The 24427-nt window shown below is 49.3% G+C and overlaps 1 long non-coding RNA gene across 2 annotated transcripts; it reads left to right on the top strand.

Moving 5' to 3' along the window:
* Positions 1-924: 924 nt before the first annotated feature.
* Positions 925-18674, top strand: LOC115272321. 2 transcript variants are annotated; one of them, XR_003900359.1, is made up of 4 exons: positions 925-967; positions 15192-15330; positions 15631-15741; positions 18522-18674. It is a non-coding gene; the product is annotated as an uncharacterized LOC115272321 (long non-coding RNA). The 2 variants fall into 2 exon arrangements; XR_003900358.1 differs by lacking the exon at positions 18522-18674 and adding an exon at positions 18381-18515.
* Positions 18675-24427: the final 5753 nt, after the last annotated feature.

Below are 24427 nucleotides of genomic sequence, written 5' to 3'. Positions count from 1 at the left end.
TCAAAACCAGGATTGACTTTATCATTGCATTCCCAGCATGAAGTGCAGTTCTGTGCAGATCTAGTAGGTGCTCAGTAAATTGCGTTGCATTAGAAGATGAGTGAATGGGGGCACCCAAAGTAAGCTGCTAAATGGGAAGCCCCTCTCCAGGGTTAGCCCTGCTCTGATGAGCATTTTTTCCACCAGGGCTGGGCTGTTTCTATGGTTCTCAGGTGCTGTGCATTAAGGAAATACGAACGAGAGCAAACGTCGGGCAGAAGGGGCAGGTGTGGGCTGAGCAGTCTGCCCCAGCTCCACCTGCTTCTCCTCGAAGCTCTTCAGCCCCTCCTCAATCTTCCTGAACACACTCAGTCTAAGTGGGTAATGCTGGAGGGAGGATCGGGGGCAGAGGGAGGTCCCAGCATGTGATTTCACAGGGGGCTGCATCATTATGCTAATTCCTCTTTGGAGCAAGAGTGTGTATGAACGAACGGGTACCTGTGGAGGTACGTGTGTGGGCATGCGTGTGTTGATCTATAACAAAGCCTCCTATTTGCATGGTACTTCACGGTTTATAAAGTGTTCCGTGTCCATTATCCCATTAAATCCCCATGAAACCTCCTGACTTAAGCCAAGTATTATTCCCATAAGGCTTCAGGAGTTAAAGCACCTTGCCCGGGACTCCCTTGAGGGTGGGCAGCCTTCGAGGGACCCAATTCAGGAGGCCGTCCTTCCAGGGACCCGATCAGCCCTCCCACGATGGCATTGTTCCAACGTCCTCATGCCCTACTGGCTCATCACTCATCATGAATTTCAAATTCTGTGATCTAAATATATTTGCTCTTTGACCCTGGTTCCTGACACGGAGGTTCTAAATCTTTCGGAATGTCCCTGGGTCATAAAAATGTCTTTGTGTGTTAAGGAGATGGCTGGTGGCAGGGAGCCCCTAGATAGCTTGGGGATGGAGACTGCTTTCTGAAAGATCAAGGTAGGATTTGAGGGCCAGAACCTCTCCCCCTAACCCTACCCCTACCTCAGGGGAGAGAAAAGGGACCGTGGAGCTAATAATTGATCATGCTATTGGAGGGAGGCTCTGTGAAAACCCCCAAAGCACTGAGTTCAGAAAGCTCCAAGTTGAACACCTCCACATGGTGGGAGGGTGGTGCACCCCAAGTCTATGGGGACAGAAGTCCTGTACTTGGGACCCTTCCATACCTCATCCTGTGTATTCCTTCATCTGGCTGTCCATCTGTATCCTTTCTTGTATCTTCCTAGCCGTGGGCTTTGGGGCAGATGACTTAACCTCTCTGTGCCTCAGTTACTCTATCTCTGACCTGGGATCAGTAGAATCTACTCATTTGGTTGCTGGGGGGTATTAAATAAGGAAATATACATAACGTGCTCTATAAAACGCCCAGTATGTGGTTAAGCCCACAACAACAATTATTCTAGATGATGCGGTCAGGGAGGCCTCCCAGATGAGGGGGCTCTGTAACTGGGTGTCTGGGTCTGAGTCTCAGTGGCCCTAAGAACTTGTTCAGGCGTCGAGAGATCTGTGTTCAGTTGTCTGGGTTGGCCAGTCCAGCCTATTTTTCTTTGGGAATTGGTTCCTCCTCTGTGTGCCCAATCTCCTTAGGACTGTGAGTACTTGGAGAGTGGGTGACTCTCTGAAGGGGGCCAGCCCCCTGTGGGGATTGGGACAAATAATGGGGTGTTGGGGAGGGAGCTCAGAGGAGAGTACAGAATGACATAGGCAGAAAATGCAGGATTCAGCCAGTAGCTACTGTTCAAGGTGAGGGTGAGTCGGCTGGGTGGTGCTGCCCCCATCAAGGCTGGAGGATGGGACGCACCATAAATGTACTGCCCCCATATCCACTCTTCAGTCTTTCATACCCTGATGGTGCCTGTGTTCCTATCTGCTGTGTCCTGAACGTTTGTGTCCCCACAAGACTCCTATATTGAATCTGAACCTGCAAGGTGACCTTACTAGAAGATGGGGCCTCTGGGAAGTAATTAAGTCCTGAGGGTGGAGCCCACCTAGGTGAGATTAGTGCCCTTGTAGGAGGTACCCTAGAAAGCTTTCTTGCCCCCTCCACTGTGTGAGGAGACAGTAAAGTCAATGAGCCTGGAAGTGGACCCTCACCGGTTGCCAAATCTGCTGGCATCTTGACCTTCCACTTGCCAGCTTCCAGAACTGTAGGAAACCGATTTCTGTTGCTTATAAGCAACCAGAACAGGTGGAGACGCACTCCTCTTCCCTTTCAGTGGCTGGCCCTTTTAGAAAGGGCAATGGGGACATCAATGGCTTTGAGGTGAGGTAATCTGGTTGGATTCTTCCTTCACTGCTAACAAGCTATAGGATCTTAGACCAGTCCCTTAGCTTCTCTGGGACCTATTTTCCTCTAGAGTGAAGTGCAGATGATGATAATCATACCAAACTCACAAGTTTATTGTAAGGATTCATAGAATAAGGCCCTGAGCCCAGCATCTGGAAGATAGGAGATGCATTTGACCCACAGGTCAAATGGTTGGTACCAAACATGATGACTGTTTTCTGCTGCGTCTCCCCAGGGATCAGAACGGTTGCCCACCCATGGAAAACTGAAGGACTGTGCCTGTGTGCATATGCATTTATCTTTTCAAATTATGTAGGGAATGAACCCCAGAGAGGACCAGCCCCCTCCCAGGGTTGGGGCAGCAAGGACAAGGCCACCGTCAGCACATGGGAAGAATTGGAAGTCAGGAGAGTAGATCAGGAGGGCTCCCAAGGCAGCCACATTGACTCCTGCCTATTGACCTTCAGTGCCCATCTACAAGATCATTCTAGAACCTTCAGATCCTCTTTGACTCTTTTTTCACCTGTCTCCTAGATTGAATTTGTTATTCTCTCTACGGCTATGTGAGTGCCTACTATGCGCTGGACACTTCGACATCCTTCACTTCAAACATATCTCTTCTGTGACTTTGCCTACGTGTACTGAATGCCTACCACATAAGCCAGGACCACTGTGTTCGGTGGCCCATCCTGTCCCATGTGTTCTCACAACCACAAAGGAGGTATTGTCTAGTATCCCCATTTTATAAGCCTGGGTCCTGGGGATCCGTGAGACTAAAGGAATTGCCTGGAATCCCATGGCTGGTGAGTGAGGGAGCCAGAATTCCCGTCCATATTGACCTTGTCTCTTGCTAGGACTGTCTCGGTGACATCTCCATACTCCCTGCTTCACGCATGCTTTTCCCCCAGACCTCTCCTACCCTGTCATCTGGTGTTCCTCTCCATCTCTAGCTGGAGCCCCAGCTCCCTAAGCAGCCACGGGTTTTCACCTCCCCCTCCTCCCAACCCTGCCCCCCGCCCCGGTGCTCTGCACATGTAGGTCTCTGTCCCTTTTCTGAACAGCAAAATGAACACCCCGTTCCTCTGGGAGGTCTCTCCGGACCCTCCGGGCAGACTCAGTAGTCCTAGTTCGTGTTCCCACAGCGCTGGGCTGATTCTACCGTATTCCCCATCCGATAAGGGGGTGTTCTTTGACATTCCTGGCTGAGACTTCTTTACTTCCGTGTTCTCAGTGTCCCGTGCAGTCAGTTCATGGCACAGAAAGTGTCCTGGACGTTCTTGAGCGGAATTAGTCAAACTTTTCTGAGCTCTCCCTCTGCACACTCCTGACCTGAGTCTGCTTTCTGGGCACTGTTCTTGGTGAGATCCATGCCCAGGCACGCCCCCTCAAAGCTTCCCCTGGGTCTCCTTTCAGAAACATTTGATCGAGAGCCAGGAGTCCTGTCCTAGGTGTTGGCACCACTGTCCCCTTAGTGTGGTTGCGGCAGGTCTCTGTCACCCTGCCACTCCCCAGCCCTCTCTGCACCTCAGCACCATGGAAAGAAGGAGCTGGAGCAGGTGTGCTGGCTCCCCAGGAATTCCTGGGGGTGGGAGGAGGCGAGAATCCTCCAGATGGATGAATGCTGACCTGACCGTGTGCTGACAGGGAACTGAGAATGGCCCCAACAGCGGGGTGTAAATCACAAGGGACGAAAATCCTCCAGGTTCTCCCTGCAGACTGGAAGAAGGAGCCTTTCTCTCCTCGGCCCTCGGGACTGTGGTGAGGACGTGGAGCTCGCATTCACTGAGCACTTTCCCCGGGCTTTGTAAACACGTTTCGGGGACCTTCATCGATTCCCAAGGGTGGTCTAGCATCACCGCCCCCCCACCCAAGAGGAAAATGAGCTTGCAAGGGGCGTATCTGAGGTCACTAGAGAGCAGACTACTGGAGGTAGGATTTGCATCCCTCTCTGAGGGAAAGCCAGGGGCAGGACAATCTCTTGGATCTCTGAAATGCCTTAGCACCGCAGCTAGGAGCCCTGACATTAGCCTAAACGCAGCGTAGGGGGCCGCTTCCTGTTGGTTTCATCCAGCCTTCTGAGCTTTGCTTTGTAGCCACTCTCTCCCTAGTGCTTCCTGACCTTGTCCAAAAGAAAAGATTTGCCCCTCCCTGTCCCCACCTCCCTTCCGGTGGTTGTGGGTCAAGACTCCCCGCTGACCAAACTGGTCAGGCTCCTTTGAACAGTCTTCTCTACTTGGCTGTGACCTTGGGCTTCTGAGCTCACCCTTGCAGAGTCTACTTGTAGCCAGGTTCCTGCGAACCCCAGTTTAGAGAGAGCCCCCTGCCACCTGAGGTCTTCTCACCCCCCGCCTGCCTTCAGCAGCAACCACCCCCTACCCTTGATGTCTGCTCTCGGTCATTTTCTACCCACTGCTGACCCTCTCTCTCTCTCTCTCTCTCTCTCTCTCTGCTCCTTGGCTATAAATCCCCACTTGTCCTTGCTGGATTTGGACTTGAGTCTCTCTCCACAATCCTGATAGTCCCCAATGAAGTCTTCCTCCTCGTTTTAACAAGTGTCAGGATTTTTTTTTGTCTTTCGCACTGCCCCCACATCCTGAGCATGGGCAGAGACCAGCTAAGGCAATGAGTCATCTCACACCTTCCCACCGGCGTCTGTCTGCCGTCCTGACTGGCAAAGGGAGTGGGAGGTGCTGCAGGATTCGGCAGCGTGGGGCTCTGAGCCTCAGGACCCCAGAAACAAGCAGGCAGGGCAAGGATGAGCTGCCCCCCTGAAGAACAGGCTGTCTCAGGGTAGGTGTCTCCCTGGTAACAAGCTGCAAGCCAGTGTAGCCAGACTGGATTTTACCAAGTACTCTAGCCTACAAGGAATGGCTTACTCCTCTATTTACTTCTTGAATTAAGTGAGATCTGACCTCAGGGTCCCCTTCCACCAGGATGGCAGAGACTCTTGCAGACTCTTTCCCTTGGGCCAGGGTCACACACAGCACAGGCACTGGTCTTCTGTTCCCACTGGTCCCGTTGACTTCACCGTGACCAGACCTACGTGAACCCGGAGGGGTGTGTGGAGTGGTTCTGCGTCTCCTGTAACAGATCAGAGAACAGGAAGGGTATCTTGCTGGGGCTCTGTGGACACAATAAGCCATTCCCCCGGAGACCCTCTTCCCTGACTAGTCTTAGAAATCCCTGGTTTCCCAGCTAGCCCTTTCTTTCTTCCTTTTCTGGGAATGCCTGGCATAATCCGTCCAAGAAACCAACCTGTCTTCCCGTGACCTCCACTTGGGAGCAGGCCCCGGGGTAGGTGGACCGCCTTCATAAAAGGAGGAGCCCTACCTACGTTTCCCCTCCCAGTGACCTGAAGCCTCCATTCCAGTCATGGGTTTGGGGAAACAGTCTGGTCCACCTCCCTCACGCCCACCCCAGGGCTTGGCCAGGGTTTAACAATGCAGCGCGTTTGCTTATAGAATTTGAAATGGGGAAAGGGTCCAGAGAGAAGGCGAACATAATAAAACGCCTGCTGAAAAAGCCTGCGGGGGCTGAGCAAGCGGCCCGCCCGCCGGTCGGTGAGGATGTGCGGCTGCGCGGGGGCCTTGCTGCGGGGGAGTGAGTCCTGCAGGGAGTGACCTCTTGCTCGTGTCCAGCCCGCTGGGCCTGTGAGTGTGCCCGACGCTGGGGCTGTGCCGGGGGGAGTGGCCGCGTGCCCACCCACCTTGAGCACGCTATGCTAATGAATGAGGCTTTACAATGCCGGTCCCCTCGGGGCCCCCAGGCTCAGATCACATCTCCATTAATACACTCCTGGAGTTCATTGTGATTGGCATCGCTACAATAAACAGTAAATGAGTGAATAATAATTGGCCATCTATTTGAAAGTGTTACTGAGGTTGCCATGGCAATCATACCTTTTATTAAGCTGCAGCTGTAGGACCGGGGTGCTGGGAGCCCCGCCTCCCCGAGCACCATGTGGGGGGTCTGACCTGCTCTGTGACCTTTCCCAGCAGCTCTTGAGGGACCGGGGCCAGATCCAGGGGCACTGCCTCTTTTTTTTTTTTTTTTTTTTTTTTTTTAACCATTCAGCTTCTCTGGCTCCTTTAGTCAAGAACAGGTCTTTTGCCTTCTTCAGATTCTTGAGGAGTGTTTCATGTTTCAATTTTTGCCCTGAGCATTACGTTCCCCCCCCATAATAAAAATTAAAATTAGAAAAATTCTGAAAAATAAAACTCATTTTAGGGGCAAAAATTACATTCGTTTTATTTTAGAATGATTAAAATCTTTCAGCTAAGGTGCTATTATCCTGTCTTTATTATTCCTCTCCCTACCCACCCTCTACTGGTGAATTCTAAGTCCCTCTACGCAAGGAAGAGATTTTAATGTGAAACCACCTAGAATATCAGATCGTTGTAATTCTGTCCACCAAAAATGAACAGTGCAGTATCCCATGGAGGAGTCTAAGACCCTTTCCTGCATCCGGGGGCAATACCATTTTGCACACATACAGAAGAGAGATTCAGGACTTCTTGGCTTGTGGGTCTTGCTGAATTCTGATCTCGATGTCAGCCGTTTTGTTCTCTTGTGTCAAAGGACTGAGAGTGAAGGCCCACAGAGAGACCTGGAACACCCCTTCATCTCCATGAACCTTTAAGAGGAGTAGCTAGTGGGTTTGCCTGCTCAGACCAGTCAGCCTCCTGCAGAGTGTGAAGGCAGGCTTGGGAATATTCACAAGGCAGTGAAACATTAACTTAAAGGTCCCTTTCCTACAAAAGGTATAGGTTATATTTCTGTAGTTTATTTCAAAATACTTCAGTACAGCATAGAGTGTGAAAAGAGTTGCCAAATCTAGCAAATAAAAATGCAGAACATAGAGTTAAATGTGAATTTCAGACAAATACCAAATATTTCCTAGTGTACGTATGTCCCAAGTGCTGTATGTGTTTTATCTGCCAACCCTAACGGAGAGATCTCCTTTGGATCAAAATTCTAGGGGGCGATTTGTCACCACGTGAAGAATCTTAATCAGGAACACACACTTCAGGGTTGGATAGTTAACATTTGAAAGACCTCAAGCAGAAGCCACACTCTCTGGGCGGCTACAGAAAGATTTTCAGCTCTTTCTCTTATCAACACTAGAGGCTTTGCTAATTAGCATAATGGATGTTAGAAATGGCTTTCTTTTGAAACAAGTAGAGTTTGAAATATGTACCCACGTTGGCCAGAATGTTCTACCAGAACCCACCCTGCCCTATATGGGAAAGGTATATAAATTTACCAAGTCCGGTAGTAACATATGCTCTTCGGAACAGCACCTTAAGATTTTAAACTAGTTCTATTTACAGCCACTAATCGGAATTTCAAAGCCTGACTCCTAACCCGCCACATCCTCATGCAATGTGCTGTCACAGTGGCCTCAAAGGTCAGAGGCTGCAACTTCTTTGTTTATTGGAAAGATTATTTGCTTGCGGCCAGCTTGCTAATAAACATTTGTATGCACGAGAGAGAGTCCGGCCCGAAAGTTGTTTATTGTGACATCCCCCCTGGGAATGAGAGCATGGCCCTCCACTATCTACAGAAGGTATCCAATTGGTTTAGGGTGATTCATAACAGAATCTTGCAGGAGTCTGGGCAGAGCTTTTGTTCTTTGGTTCTCCGAGTGCAAAAAAGAAAAGGAGGACGTGGAAGCAGCAGGAAGTCCTGAAAGGCATGGTTGAATAAACAAAACAGATTCCTTGGGAGCAGAAATTACATTTGAGGAATCTTTTCCTTTTTTCGGTTACCATTCTAACCATTTTTAAATGTATGATTCGGTGGGACTAATTCACGGCAGTGATTTCATCCTCCCAAACTGAAGCTCTGTCCCCATTACACAAGAATTCCCCATCTACCGCCCCCCCCCCCCCACATCATTCCATTTGCCTGGTCTAAGCCCCATCTTGCATAACTGCAATCTTGCGATATTTAATTTTTTGTTATTTATTATCTGGCTTATTCCACTTAGCATGCTGTTTTTAAGGTTCATCCATGGTGTAGCAGGTATTAGAGTTTCACTCATTTTTAAGGCTGACTGATTTCCCATTGTTTGTATATATCCTATCTTATCAATCCATTATGGGCACTTGGTCAAGAATCTTTCTGACCTTGAATGTGCCTGGGATTTGGGTTCCAAAGACCAGCCTGAGCTCTGCTATTTCTCTGTGACCTTGGACAGGTTGCTCCGCTTCCCTCAGTGCCATTTTCCTTATTTTTAAATGCAAACGTCTTTCTCTACTTTTGTTGTGAAAATCTAATGTATGTGAAGGCGACTTCTAACGTGAAGGACCATGTCCCACATTACGTAGGTTCTTGTCCTTATGGTACTAGAAAATGCCAGAAAATGAAAGCTTTCCCCACTTTATTCCCATGCTGGTGATTTCTTTCCCCCAGGTTTTGCCTATTTCTCAAACACCATTGAATACAAACACCTTGAGGCTCAGTATCTTGCAGCTCAATTTATTACAAAACTTTGAAATATTTAAAGGTAAATTCAATTAGTAAAAGTGTAATTACTGCCTGAATAAACTATACTTTAAATTTTAATATGCCAAAGAGGATCATTTTATGAATAGAACAAGCTCTATGTTATACATTTTTAATGCTCCTAAACTAACAAAGTGACATGCGGTCTATAAAAAGACACCACAAAAACGATTGTGTTCATGTTCGCATTCTCCCCGAACCTCTACCCTGTCCTCAGCCAGGGCCAACGAGCCCATTTTCCTCATTGTCTCCAGTCGTTCTAGACCACTTGCATGTTTAATGGCGCCCATGCTTTACAGGTTAACTAGCCCAACTTGGCCAATGGGGAGAAAGAGCTCTAGGGGTAGGACCCAGGGCTCAAGGAGAAGACTATGCAAAGAAGGTGCGTTTTGACACCAAGTCCCTAGCCTGCAGCAACACAATGGAGTTGACCTCTGCTCCGTGTCCTGGACGCCTTGCCGGCAGTTGGGTCTGTCAGAGCGCTGGGGGGCTCTGCTCTGGGGGTGAGCAGGGTGGAGTGGGACCAAGCAGGTGGGGCAGCGTTGGCTCTGGGGGTCAGAGATGCAGGGGCCGGGCGGGGGCTGGATCTTGGCCGCAGCCCCTTTCCCAGCACAAAGCCAGGGCTCAGACCCAGAGCCTTGAACGTGTGCCAGAGGAGCGGGAAAGGCCAGAGAGGAAAGAAACGGTAAAGTTCATGCTCACAAAGCAGCCTCCCCCTGGCCCATCCGCACTGTCTAATTTTCAGCTGGGTTTCCGGCCCGAGGGAGACGTGAGGCCTTGAGTTGGGCGAGATCTCACCCGCAGTGTCCCAGACACTTGGAAGGCCGGTAATTACCCGGTAATTACCCCGTTTATTGCCTCATTGCAGGTGACCACCTTTTGGCAGGCATTTCCCTGGTACGGTCCCTTCCCAGAGCTGGTTTCTCAGCACTGGGAAGCGAGCAGGCAGGCTTGCTGGGCCCTGCTGCCGCCGCCATGCTGCGTTGTGCCCCCCAAGTTTCCCCCCGCCCCGCCGGGCTTGCCACTCTTCTTGGTGCTGCTCCCAGGGCCCCTCCTCTGCCTGCCCTGATGGTGGGGTCACGCAGCAAGCACCCCCTCTCACTTAGCATCATCGGCCCCACTCCTGGCTCCTGCCTTTCATGATCGGAGAAGGCCCTGCCAGGATGTCGGGTCTGATTGTCCCCCTGGACCTTACTTGATCCCTCACTTCTCCCAGGCCGTGGCTCTGGGTGCTTGGTGCAAAGGGTCTGTCTGGTGTCCTTTAGATTCCAGGCATCTTAACCCCTCCCAGACCTACCCGCTTCATGTTCTCACTCGGGGCAACTTTGAACACCCCTCTGGCTCTGCGGAGCAGAACTCGAGGGCCAGTAGGCTGCGAAGTGGGGGGAGCAGGACACACCGATGCTTGTATCTTCCAGACAAGTTACTGCGAAATTGATTTGGCCGGAGAACAGTGGCGCCCTGGGAAACAGAACTTGGGATTTTTTGTTGTGTTTTCTTGTTGTTGTTTTCTTTTTCTTTTGTTCTTTTACAGGATACTGTGAGTAGGGCGTTTTGGAGGGCAGGGTGGGAATTAGCACGGAGTCGCGGCCACCAGCTCTGGAGGGACCTTGGGGCCCCTCTCGTCCAGCCCCTTATTTCACGATGGAAAAATTGAAGCCTGCAGCCAAGTGGAGGCACATCCGGGCTGGTTACCAGAATCCTGCCGCCTGCCTGCCAGCGCAGGGACCCACCCTCAGCGGGCTGCGTCCTGTTTTGCATTTTCTAGTCCATCGTCTTCAAGTGCTTTTCCCTGCTGCTTCTGCCCTAGCATGCGAGGTCATCTAAGTGTGGCTTGTGAAGGAGCCTGGGGTCTCCTCTGACCACCAGCCTGGGACCTTGCGTGGTGGCCGACCTCCGGGTTGTTTGGACCCGTCTGCAATCTCCTGCCTTCACTGTTGAGCCTGGGGTACCGAAGGTCTCCCGGTTCTTTTGCGGTTCTCCTGGCCCAGGATGTCCCCAAGGGCTTCCTGTCCGTCACCTTCCTGAGCCTGTTCTACCTCCCACACTTCCAGAAAGAGCCATCTTGTCTATTACAGATCCTCCTTCTAGAAACCCAGGGTGAATTGGGGCCAGGCCTGCTCGTGACCTCGGTGGCCAGGCCTGATGGGGCCGGCGCGGGCTCCCGTTCGCACATGCTCTGCTCCCCACTGCCGGTGGGGCCGGGCACCTGATTTCATTGTCTGCAGCTTCGTCTCTATGGAAGCATCTGGTTGCTAAGTTACCGCAGCCCCTCGCGCAGGCCTTCAGAGCTGGGGAAGGGGGGATGTACAGATGGCGTCGGGGTCCTGTGCAAGCAGCACTCGAGGCCTCGGGCCAGAGCCTTTGTTTAGGAGGAGGACTTTATCTCCATCCATCCATCCATCCAACTAATATTTATTGAACACTTCCTACATGCCAGGCTCCTTGCCAGGGAGTGAGGATCCAGGCATGAGCTTGCCTCTGCACTCTCATCTGGCAGCCCGCTCCACTCTTGGTGAACTGAGCTCCAGATCTTCAGCTCCCCAAGATAACGACAACCTGGGACTCTGTAGAGTGTTTGGTGTGAGCCAGGCACTGTTCTGTGAGCGTAACACTTACCTACACGTTAGATCCTCGCGGCCACGCCGTGAGCAGACGCTTCTGTTATTATCCCCCATTTTACTGAGGAAACTGAGGCACAGAGGTGGGGGCAGCAATTTACTGGCCCAAAGCTAGGATTAAAGCCACGATTAAACCCAGCACATCGGATTCCCTGGTATGTCCCACTAACCATAATCTCTGCTCTTGCTATCTGCCTTTTGTTCAGAGCAATGGGAATGAGATAGAAGGTTTTAAGCAGAGGGTGAACTTGACCACAAGGTTTTTCAAAACTGACTGTCTGTGCAAACGGCTGGGGTATGGGCAAGAGGAGGTGGAGACGGGCCTAGCAGGGGGTCTTTGCAGAGTCCAGTGAGAGCTGGTGGAGAAGAAAGCACAGATGATGAGGGCACTGGGCTGGGGAGAATTGGACCAAGAAATAATCCTCTAAATGTTTATGGACGAGGTTTAAGTTTCTTATTTTCCAGTGTCTGCTTCCAACTATGTTCTCTTTTTGCCCTTTGGCACCTTAGACAAAGTCTTTAATTTTATGGGCACCTTTGGTATTTGAACGCCACAGGGCACTCAAGTTTAAAATTCACATCCCAAATCAGACTCAGACTTCATCTCTTCCACTTTCTCCAACCCTAGCCAGGGTTTAGATTTGGAGAAGCGAGGGATGGTCTTATCTTCCATACTCTTACCCGGTTCAGTACCTCTTTTGCAGGGAACCCGCTGAGTTTGGTCAGGTTACAGAGTATGTACCTCCTCCCCCCTCTTGAGTCTGTTCTTCTGTGTTAAGCTGGGGTGGGGGGGGGCGGGGAACAGAGCCCTGGTTAGATCAGAAGATGTCTTTCTGAGATTATTTCCTTACCCATAGAAAGCACCCAATAAATATGTAGAGATTGAGTGAATGACAAAAATGAATTTAAAAGTGAATAAATGAATGTATAATCCTGCAGGTGATGGGGTAATGTCTACTCTGACTACAAGCCTCACACACAGCAGGTCTTCTGTGCACGTGTGTGCACCTAGGTAGACAGACACAGACCTCTCTTGGCTTTGATCCACTTGGTGTCCAGCGCAATAGTAGACTTCAGAGGTGATTTTGGAGAGAGACGACTCTAGCATTTGGCGCTCCGTGATCCGATGCAAGTCTCCAATTTTAGTTTCCCCGTACAAGCTTTCTGCTTCAGTAAAACTCCCTGCTTACCAGCATGTTGGGCATCTTTTTCTGATGGTGCCTGTCTGTGGGGGCTGAAGTGAGGTCTCTCCCGAGAATCTGTAGATGAGGCAACCAGGATTGTCCGCTGAGAACTGAATGTTAAGATCTGTACAGAGCGGAGAGCTGCAGAGTCACCTTCCGGAGGCAGAACGGTTCCCTGGGTGGCAAGACTTGACAGGAACCTGATTGAATGTATTAACACACCTACGGGAAGCAGGTGTTAATCAGAAGCAACACTGTTCAGTCACAAGACAAAAAGAGTCACCAAGGCAGTGACCATACAAAGGAGACAGAGTTTGGGCCAATGGACTTGCAGTATTATGGTCGGCCCTGTTTTGGTGATGAAAGTGAGCAATGTGACCGTTCTGTTTCAAGTATTTCTGTCTCACTGGCTAGACCACCATCGCTGGGGAGGTAGACACATCGGTTCATCTTAGTGTGATGTCATTACATATTGGATATTTATCCCTTTCATTTTCCTTATTTAGATAGTTCCTCATGTGTCTATTTCAGAGTAAGAACTCAACAGATAGGAGTAATTATCTGATTATGAGTTGGCTTTCTACATGCAGGGATATACCGGTCAAGTGAACGGAACTACTCTGTCTCAGGACCATATAATTCTTGATTAAAAAAACAACAACTGATATCCCAAGTTTATAGATGGTGAATGTTAATATCATACAGTCCCTGAAATGGGACTTGTTTCTCGGTGAGCTAAGAAAATCAAGTGCTCCAGCCTGCAAGACTGTAGTCAAACCCTGGATGGGGCGAGCTCTTGAAGGACACGGATGCCACTTGGAGATTGCTGGCTTGGACCAGCCTGTGTCCTACCTCCGGCCACCGCAGCGTCCTTCGTCCACCCCTCCTAGAAGGCTCAGCCGAGCCATGCTCACTAGTGATGCCAACCGTGTGTGCCCCCTCCGCCATGTTTCCTTCGTCCCCATTTTCTGCACCCCATGGGCCAGGCCCGGGTGGGCGGAAGTGAGCTGTCAGAGTTCAGCTTGTAAGTTCCCGGCTCTAGAGTTGGACTAGCTATGTGATGTTGGGCAAGCTCTTTAATCTCTCTGTGCCTCAGTTTTCGTCTCTGTAAAATGGGTACAATAACAGCATCTGTTTGGTAGGGTATTGCAAAACCTCATGATGCACACACGTCAAGCCCTTGGCCCGGCGCCACTACGGGGCGAGTGCTCAACAGACGTTCGTCATTGTTGTCAATTCCAGCTTCTCTTCACAGTGCAGGTCCCACCCCTGCAGCTCATTTGTGAATTCCTTACAGTAGAGACTTCATCTCCGGACTTCAGTTCTTCCATTTACAACACAAGAATAACAATAACAGCATAGTTTGTTGGGAAAATAAGTTAGACAATAAGCATGAAAAGCCCAGTGGGTTCCTGTCCGTACCAGGTGTTCAATAAACCCTTGTTATTACTGAACGTTATGCATGTTTGCAGACCGTCTACTAGGCCTGGACCTTGGACATAATTCCTTTAGGTGTGCGTGTGACAGTGTGGTGATGACTGGCGATGTAGGCAGTGACAGAACGGTGCAGCCGCCCTTCCTGGGGGTGGTTAGAGCGAAGGCCCAGGGCTCATGGCTTGACGCCCCTTCGGTACGTGCCACCCCGTAACACGGGCCCAGCACCTGGACGTGCTGAGCTTCCATCAGGACCTCCTCCCTGCTCGTCCAAGGCCCAGGCAAATGCTCCTTATTTTCATCTTGCAGACTTTCTCCCTTCATTGCACATCCCCTCACCCCTACCCGTCTCTTCTCTAGCTTCTCGCACACGTATTCTTGCAAGAGTCAGATGCTATCAATTATCCATTCATACATATATATGTGCATATAGGCATGTACGACATATGGTCTATATGGCTGCACCAGGAGGCAGAGACTATGCCTAACTCATAATTTAGTCTCCGATCTAGCAGCTGCTCACGTGATGTTCTGCACGGAGATAAAACAGCTAAAATATTTGGTGGTGCATGTGCCTTACTGTCCTTTTCCAATGCTGGGGTTGGGGTCGCTCCAGTCCACCTGCGCTCTCGCTCTGGGTCCCTGCTGTGACCAGGAGACCACCTGGGAATAAGCGTGTGCCTTTGCAGCAAAGCAAGATCAAAATACACGCAGCTTTTCATGCACACACAAGGCAGCTCTTACTGTTAAGTCCCTGTGGAAGGTGGGGAGCACCCACATCCCTGGGGACCGCAGGAACAGAGGTGGTCTGGACCCAGTGGTCACTGCAGAGTGCTTCCGACAGGGGACATTTTCTGTCCCTTTTTTTAAAACTGGAAACCCTGGAGGAGCCCATGGGAGCTGGCTTTGGATTTGTTGTTACTGTTTTCCCTCCAGTCCTGGCCAGAGGCTAGTGAGCATGGCTCTGATCTCCGGGACCCTCTGGACGCAGACATTGGAGGGATCAGGTGCGAGGTGGGTTTCAGGACTATCCGGAGAGCCACACATCCAAGAATCTTAAGGAGAGGATCATTGCCGATAAACAAACACAGGCACTGTTTTAAAGCAAAGTTTGTGTTTTTCCTCTCGAGGCACCCCCCCCGGGAAATCAGCAAGCAGCGCACGTAGCTGAGAACAGCCGGGCAACCCCTCCCGACCCCAGATTACTGCTAATGACAAGAGCTGGCAGCCCGGCTCCCTGGACACCAGGGAGGAGCTCGACCCCCTGAGGTTAGAGATGCGCTTCATCTTTTGGGATTTTCCACAATAGATTTATTTTTAGCAAGAGGAGATTTAAAATCCCAGCAATTCAGTGCAACTTGTGTGCCTAAAGCAAGTTGCTTCTCAGGAGGGAGTTGAAGAAGGAGGTTTGACAGTTGTCCCCTCTGACCACAGAGGGTGACGCTGCTGCTGCAGAGGTCCCCAAGAGTCCTGCTCCCAGCAGTAAGCTTCCAGGGATCCCTCCGGGAAGTAGAGAATATTCTGTTCCCTCCAGCCGCTCGGCCACTCTTTGCCCCCTGTTTCTTTCAGCTTTGTTGAGCTACGCTTGGTGTGTGACACCGTGTGACACTGTATAAGTTTGCAGTATGATACAGCATAGTGACTTGACACACACAATGCAGAAGCAAAATGATTACCACGGTAAGTTTGGTGTTCATGACTTCATGTAGTTACACATTTGCTTCCTCGTGAGGAGAACTTCTGGATCTACTCCTAACAACTTTCAAATATGCTGTGAAACGGTATTAACTGCAGTCCTGTTAGGCATTCTATTTCCAACACTTATAACTGAAAGTTCGTACCTCTGGACCCCCTTCCTCCAAACCCCTTCCCCCAGTGGCCCACCTCTGGCACCCGTGTGTCTGACCTTTTTCTAGGAGTTGTTTCTAGGAATGTCCAGGAGTTTGTTTTTAAGATTCCACATACACGTGAGTTCATACAGTATATGTCTTTAGCCATCTCACTTATTGTGCTTAGCATAATGGCCTCAGGATCCACCCATGTCCCTGCTGCTTTTCCATACCGAGGTAGTCTGGGGCCTCTTTCCCCCCAAAGTGTGTTCTGTAGATCCACAGGAGTTTGTGGCTCCTGGGGTGAATGCTAGATAGTCAGAGGGCCTGGGAAACAGCCCATTCTATTTCTCTTGGTTCACTCCAGGCAAACTGGTACCCTTGTTTTTCCTCAAATATGAGAGGCACACTCCTGCCTCAGGACCTTTGCACTTGCTGCTCCTTCTGGCTGCTTGCTATGCCATCTTTCCAGATATTTGCATGGCTAGCTCCTTCATCTTGAACACTTTACTCAAAAACTACCTTTTCAGTGAAGTCTTCATGAGATGCTTTCATATCTCCCCTCTGCTTTATTATATTTTTTCTTAGCACACATGACTAACTTCAATGAATCATGCCACGTTCTGTTCTATCCATTAGAATTGCTGAATTCTATTCTAAGGGTCACTGTGGCAGGGGAAAATAAACACGGCATACTGTTCATTAGCTTTTAAAGCTTCCACAGAAAAAAAACACACATCATTTAGGCTCCTATTTCATTGGACCAGACAAGTCTCACGGGTCCACGGGACTTCAAAAGGGAGAGGAAAATGCATTGTGAAGCCACGCCTGACAGGAGAGCTGGAGTGCCTGTCCGTAGTTCCTAGGACTACCGCCCCGTGGGTTACCCATCAGTGGCTTCCAATGTCTCGTGGGGTTAAGTCAGAATTCCTTCACAGAACTTCACAGTCTCTGCATGGCCTGGCTCTTGCTTACCTCTCTTAGATCACATTTCAGCTTCGAGGTCCTTTCTTTCAGGAAGCCCACCCGGATCCCTCTGTCTGGGTGAGGGGCTGTTCTTTGGATCACCCTTCAGAAACCTGGGAACTTCCTGGCACATTACTTGATTGTATCTCGTACTAGAAGTTTCCTGTGCCCCATCCAGTGAGTCTTCAAGCCAATCCAATTGTTCGTGAGCAAGATTTCCAAGAAAGAAATCACCCAGTAGGACAAATAATAGTGTATACCTTTATGGAAAGGGTCAGTAATGCTCTGAAACTTTTGTTTCAGTGTGCGTTGTGTGTGGTCCAGTGTGTTGGGTTAACTTGAAGAATGTATCCCTTAATCTGGCTTGTGGGACAACTCCTCTGAAGCCACAGCCCTGCCAGGGCTGTCAACCCAGTGGGGCCTGGGGACCCACCAGTGCCCAGCACAGCACACAAAGGGACTTCAAAAAATGTTTAAAATGTGTGAGTTCTCCATGATCTGAGCTTTCCAGCAACCTGTGCGGATGAGGGGCACCTGGGCTGATCAACTGGCTAAGCCTCTGACTCAGGCTCAGGTCATGATCTCGCAGTTTGTGGGTTCAAGCCCTGCATCAGGCTCTGTGCTGACAGCTCAGAGCCCGGATCCTGCTTTGGATTCTGTGTGTCCCACTCTGTCTCTCTCCTGATGGTGCTCTGTCTCTCTATCTCTCTCCCAAAAATAAAAAATAAAAGCATTAAAAGTGTGGAGGATTTGGGTTGACTGTTTTCCAGTCACATTGAGCTTGGTGAGTAGAGGCCAGCTTAGATGGGCAGCGTCAGGACCACCCTCCCTCCCTGGGTCCGGTTGCGTGAACCGCTCTCTCCCTGTCTCCACGGCCCTCTGGGCGCAGGCACCTAGGCCTGGAAGAGCTCTATCTTTTGCTCAGGGCCCTCCTGGCTTCTTAAATCCAGCACCGTCCTTATGCATAGCGGTAAGATGCTGTTACGCTGCCTTAAAGTTACTTACGTGGAGTCAGAAAAACATGAGTTCAAGTTCCATTTCATTCCTCCCTGGTTGCACGACTGCAGCAAGATGTCTCTCCGAGCGGAAGTTTCTTCCTCTATAAAATAGAGGTGATATTCTGTTGCTTTCAGAGTTGATGTAAGGATTAGAGAGAATGTTTACCATTCACATCCGGCAATGTTGGCATTCAATACATCATGGCTATTTATTATCATTATTATCCTATTGACTTTTGAAAGTACTTGATATCTATGTACTAGTAACGTCTTTGAGTTAAGCATCATTTACAACAGTACCGTTCTGGCTTCCCCGAGGGGTAAAGATCTGAAGTCATTATCAACGTCTTTAGTACCTTTTAGGATCTTTGAAGTGGGAACATCTTTAGTATTTGTAGGATCTTCACAGTCTGAGTACCTATAGTATCTTTGAGTACCTGTATGGGATGCGTATCTTCAGTGTCTATAGAATGAGTATCCACAGTACCTTTTAGTATCTTTATGGTATAACTATACCTTTTTTCAGCATAGGGTCAGCCAAGATCTGGCTTTGATAGGAGGGACGAGAAAGAAAAGAAGCCTGGGGTGAAGGCGGAGCGTCGCCGGAGGACACAGGAGCGTCTGGAATAAAATGTTCTATCCCTTACCTGTTCCATTTCTGTTGCAGGAGGCCGATGGGGGTGATGTTACATCTTTGTGTCTGTCTCCCCATGTAACATGTACCCTTTCAGTGGTCAGCCACATCATTTCCAGGGACAAGCACAAAACAGAAGTGTAGGGCTTCTTGTTCAAAAAAGAAGAAAGCTGCTTTTTCTTTCTCTCCCTGCGTGTGTTGTGGTGTTTATTTGCTCTTCAGCGTGTGCCTGCCCCGGCACGGTATACTTGAAGGAGACACTGACCTTCAGCGGCACAGAGGTCCGGTCCTGGGACTTGGCACATGGGGCATGTTCCCTGGACCCTCCGGTGCCTGTACCCTCAGGGGAGTGAGCTGCTGGGCACCTGTCCTGGGCAGGCAGGCAGGAGGAGGGTCAGAACCACCAAGCCGATGCTCCAAGCCCCAGTCCACGCTCTGTGGTCCTGTCAGCCTTCACCCACAGACCCCAAATTCAAAGAGGAAATCACTAAGAATTTCAGATGACAGCTGCAGGGCTGGGGCTCTCTGTGGAGCATGGGTCCCTGTGTGACCACAGAGGTCACACGATGCTCCGGTGAAGCCAGCCCTGTCGTTAGCTCTGCTGAGCCCTGCGTCTGTGACCCCACTGTCACTGGCCTGGCTGCTGCCTTCTTCCTCAACCTTCCACCTGCATCCTGGGCCTCGGTGGGTCACCGGGAAGCATCCCTAGAGGCTGCTGCCGCTGTGCCCCTCCCTCGGCCTGACTGTCCCTAAGGCGTCGCCAGCGGGGTGACAGTGTGCCTCCACCCGTAGGCTCCTGCTGGGTGCAGCTGGGAGCCCAGGCCAGGAGAAAGAGACGTGTGCTCTCTCCCAGCGTGTGTGCAGCTCCCGCTCCTAACTCTTGTCAAGAGGTCCCTCCGAGTGAAAAACGACTATTTGTGTATGTTATTGATCACCCTACCCTGGAAAATGACTGTAACCTTTCCAAACTGGCAGCAACAGAACCCCCTGTCTGCCTTGGCTCGGAGCAACCTGGAGGTTTTGAATGGCAGCCAGGGCTGGGGGGATGTTGGCCATAGCCAGCCTGGCTGCCCGCTGCCTAGCTCGCCTTGCTTCTCCACCTGGAAGGGAAGAAATGTGTGACAGAGAACAGAGCGGGTCGGATAACAAGTGTCGGTCCACAGAGGCCTCAGATCGAGGCTCCTCCCACCGTCAGGAGGGAGCGAGGATGGCAGACCCGGGGAAACTGGGTCAAGGCTCGGCATCTGGAGTTCCCGAGCCCGGGGTTCAAGTCCTGGCTCAGACGCTTTCAAACTGTAGAACACGGAGACTGTTTGCCAATGTGCAGAATGTGTAGAGAAATAATTCCTGCTTCATCGTACCATTGATGCGAGGAGCCCATGAGCTAATGTGCAAAGAAAGCGCTTCTCAAGAAGCTGTAAAAATATTTGCCAGCCTTGTGGGAGGTAATACGGAAAAAGAACATAATTCATGATGGCAATGCTGGTTTTGGGTATTCCAGCATTATGGGGACTATACTATGCTTACGTACAAAAGTACTGGTGTTTTTGTTGGTGCAAAATACCGTTATTTTTATAATAGTAAAATAATAGGATTTAACGATTATAATTTATATAATCCTATATTATTATGTGCTAGTGTAATGTTTATATAATATACATAAAATTTAAAGGAGGTTATTACATTCTAATAAATACCGAGTGCTATTATTTCAGAAGTTGTAAAAATGTGAAATCTGAATTACTCACATCCTGAGGCATTTGGGAGGAATTTCCTGCATTAGAGCATCCGATCGAAGAAGTGCTCTTTAAAAGCATTTTGACCGTATCTTCCTTTTAAAACCTTTCAAAGTATCTTCTCTTCATTTTTGGTCCCGTTTCCCAGTGTTGCGCATAAAGTCAGGCAGTATTACTTACGTTTATTAGAGATTTGTGTTTTTTCCAGAGCCAGTTTGGCTGTCCGTGGGCTGCCAGAGGTTCCTGGTTGAGTGGGACTGTGGATCTAGGACAGCATGAGGAGGAGAAGGGGTGGTAAGGGGTTGGGGAAAGAAGAGAGAAGAGGTCTCCACCTTTGCTCTCCAAGACGACCATCTCTGTTCTCCATGTTCCTGAGTGGCATTTCCTCTGCCCTTGTTCCCTTTATGTTTTTAAATTCTTCTAATGTTTTATATTTGAGGGAGAGAGAGAGCATGAGCAGGGGAGGGACAGAGAAATGGAGACAGAATGCAAAGCAGGCTCCAGGCTCTGAGCTGTCAGCATAGAGCCCGATGTGGGGCTTGAACCCATGAGCAGTGAGATCATGACCTGAGCCGAAGCTCAACTGACTGAGCCACCCAGGTGTCCCCCTCCCTTATTTAAAATTTTTTTTTTAATGTCCACTTACTTTGATAGGGAGAGAAAGCATCCCAAGCAGGCTCCATGTGGTCAGCACAGCCTGATGCGGGGGAGGGGTAATCTTCCAGACCGTGAGCTCCCATCCTGAGCTGAAATCGAGAGTCAGACATTTTATCAACGGAACCACCCAGGCCCCCTGTCCCCCTTCCCTTTAATCTCCCAGGTTCCAGGGTCATTTCTAGGAATCAGGACAAAGGACCTAGAACTGGCTATCTTTCTACTGGAACAATGTCTGAAGATGAACTTTGGAAGAATCGCCATTCCCTCGGTCATTGTTATGAAGTCCCAGTATTCAATATTAGGATTCCAGGGGCTACTTTGCTTTGAGATTGCCATCACTGTGGATAAAATGGGAGAATGTGAGGTCAGACACCTCTGCCATATTTGTTACCTTAGCAAAACACCTCACATTTCTCAGCCTCGGTTTCCTTATCTTTAAAATGGGAATTATATGGAATTGTTGCTGGGAGGGAGCTCCTCCTGAGCTGTTTTGCAGGGCTCCTGGCCTATGTTGGAGGTCAGTGGGGCTGGGATTTCCTTCTTAGCTATTATTAGACCTCACCATTTCACCCCAGCCCTGAGAATCCTCTAATTAGATGAATCCCAATACTCTCCCCCCTTTCACCCCCAGAAAACATTTAATCACTTGGTCTAACATCTCCATTACACAATGTTTGTGGCAATGAGTTGTGGCAGTGAATTGAATTCTCTGATTAACTGAGAAAACCCCTTTCGTCCTCACCTACGCAGTCACACATCTTCGTAAAATGGAGTAGAATCTATTTTTCCTGCCTTAGCCTATTTTGCTTCTAGCCCTACTTGCTGTCTGTCTTTTCGATGACTCAGTGCCCCTCTCAAAACACTGATCCTGGCCCCTTGAAGATGGACTTCAGAAGAACACCTACACCTGCTTGATAGCCTGCCTGTTCCCTCTCTTGAGAAGACCAAGAATCAAGAGGTACAGGCGCGTGTGGTTGGGGTGAGGGCGAAAAGGCGTGTGTAAACTAAATTCTTAACTTCATGAAGGATGTCCAGCACACGTTGGCTGTTGGGATTTGAGGACTCCCTTTTGTTTGGAGGTCTTGGAGCTGTCTGCCCACGGCAGCGTGCTCATGGTTCCTGCAGCCAGACTGGCCTCTGAGAAGGGTACCTCACCTCACAGCCTGGTTTGCCGCAGACAGAGAGAGCAGGGAAACGCTATGGACTTCTAGAAGCTTCCCATGATGCACACATTCCAACACCCAGAGACTCGCTTGGCGTGACTAGCCCACATCTGTACTTGTGCTGTTCCGTGGGCATAAGTGTCCCCTTTTCTCCCCCCACGGTGATCTGCATTTCATGGGTGATGAATGTGCAGTTCAGAGAAGCGACAGGACTTCGTGAAGGTGACCCAGCCAGAGCCGGGCTGTTCGTTGGATGTGTACACTCCAAAGCACTTTGGTCTCCAAGGCTGTCTCTCCTTGATGTTGCAAATGTTACCATGTTTAAATATGTTTGGATCATCCACAGCTCAGTGAGAATGATCTCTTTATTTTAAAACTTACCTCCAAGTGAGTTAGGACATAGTGCTATCATGATTTCAGAATTAGATTCCAGTGATTCGTCCCTTATGTATAACACCCCGTGCTCATCCCAACAAGTGTCCACCCTTGTCCATTTAGCCCACCTCCCCACCAAAAACCCCTCTAGCAACCCTCGGTTTGTTCTCTGTATCTAAGGAGCCTCTTACATTTTGTCCCCCTCCTTGTTTTTATATTATTTTTGCTTCCCTTCCCTTATGTGCATCTGTTTTGTATCTTAAACTCCTCATAGGAGTGAAGTCAGATGTGATTTGTCTTTCTCTGTCTAGCTAATTTTGCTTAGCATAATACCCTCTGGTTCCATCCACATAGTTGCAAATGACAAGATTTCATTCTCTTAGATTGCCGAGTAATACTCCATTGTATATATGTATACCACACCTGCTTTATCCATCCATCTGTTGATGGACATTTGGGCTCTTTCCATACTTTGGCGATTGTCAATAGTGCTACTATGAACATTGGGGTACATATTCGAAACAGCACACCTGTATCCCTTGGATAAATACTTAGTAGTGCACTTGCTGTATTGTGGGAAGCGGCAAAGATTCAGCTGCTTGGCCATTTGCTAGCCGGATTTGTCACTCCCTGAGGGGAGTTGCAAAAATAGGCAGGGGAGCGCCACTCCCTGTCAGGAGAAGCCAGAAGATCAAAGATCAACCGCCTGCAGGCAGGGTAGCTTCAGCCCCTCAGGCGCTGTGCTAAAACACTTTAGTCTGGTTCCTCTTTTACTTCAGCCTTAATCCCTTAACCCTGTTTCCTAGCAACCGACCTAGGTCAGCTGCCTTGTTTTCCCGCCTTGAAACCTTTATAAGATACAGTGTTTTCTCAATAAAGAGGAGGCTTGATCAGAAACCGTGTGTTGTGTCCTTACTCTTTGTGCTCCCCCTTCCTGCCCTTTCTCTCCCTCCCTCAGGATCAAGAACTGGCAAGGATTTTCCGCCCTGCCGGTAGGGGCAGACGAGACAGGTGCCGCTGAATGCCGGGGACGAGTGCGCCGGGACCTGGCGTCGGCTAAGACATTTGGCACCCATCGTGGGCATAGGGTAGTTCTATTTTTAATTTTTTGAGGGACCTCCATACTGTTTTCCAGAGTGGCTGCACCAGTTTGCATTCCCACCAGCAGTACAAAAGAGATCCTCTTTCTTCACATCCTCACCAGCATCTGTTGTTGCCTGAGTTGTTAATTTTAGCTATTCTGACTGGTATGAGATGGTTCCTCATTGTTGCCTGAGTTGTTAATTTTAGCTATTCTGACTGGTATGAGATGGTTCCTCATTGTGGATATGATTTGTATTACCCCAACGATGAGTGATGTTGAGCATTTTTCATGTGTCAGTTGGCCATCTGGATGTCTTCTTTGGAGAAGAGTCTATTCATGTCTTTTGCCCATTTCTTCACTGGATTACTTGTTTTTTGGGTGTTGAGTTTGAGAAGTTCTTTATAGATCTTGGATACTAACCCATTATCTGATATGTCATTTCAAAATATCTTCTCCTATTCTGTCATTTGCCTTTTAGTTTTGCTGATTGTTTCCTTTGCTGTGCAGAAGATTTTTATCTTGATGAGGTTCCAATAGTTCATTTTTACGTTTGCTTCCCTTGCCTCCAGAGATGTGTTGAGTAAGAAGTTGCTGCAGCCGAGGTCAAAGAGGCTTTTGCCTGCTTTCTCCTCTTGAATTTTGATGGCTTCCTATCTAACATTTAGGTCTTTCATCCATTTTCAGTTTATTTTTATTTATGGTATAAGAAAGTGGTCCAGGTTCATTTTTCTGCATGTTGCTGTCTGGTTTTCCCAGCACAATTTGCTGAAGAGACGTCTTTATTCCATTGGACATTCATTCTTTCCTGCTTTGTCAAAAATTAGTTGGCCATACGCTTGTGGGTCCATTTCTGGGTTCTCTGATCCATTGATCTCAGTGTCTGTTTTTGTGCCAGTGCCACACTGTCATGATGATTATTCTGGC

The sequence above is a fragment of the Suricata suricatta genome, chromosome 11 (assembly GCF_006229205.1).
Source record: "Suricata suricatta isolate VVHF042 chromosome 11, meerkat_22Aug2017_6uvM2_HiC, whole genome shotgun sequence".
In the NCBI taxonomy this organism is placed as follows: domain Eukaryota; kingdom Metazoa; phylum Chordata; class Mammalia; order Carnivora; family Herpestidae; genus Suricata; species Suricata suricatta.
This window is presented reverse-complemented; position numbering and strand designations above follow the sequence as displayed.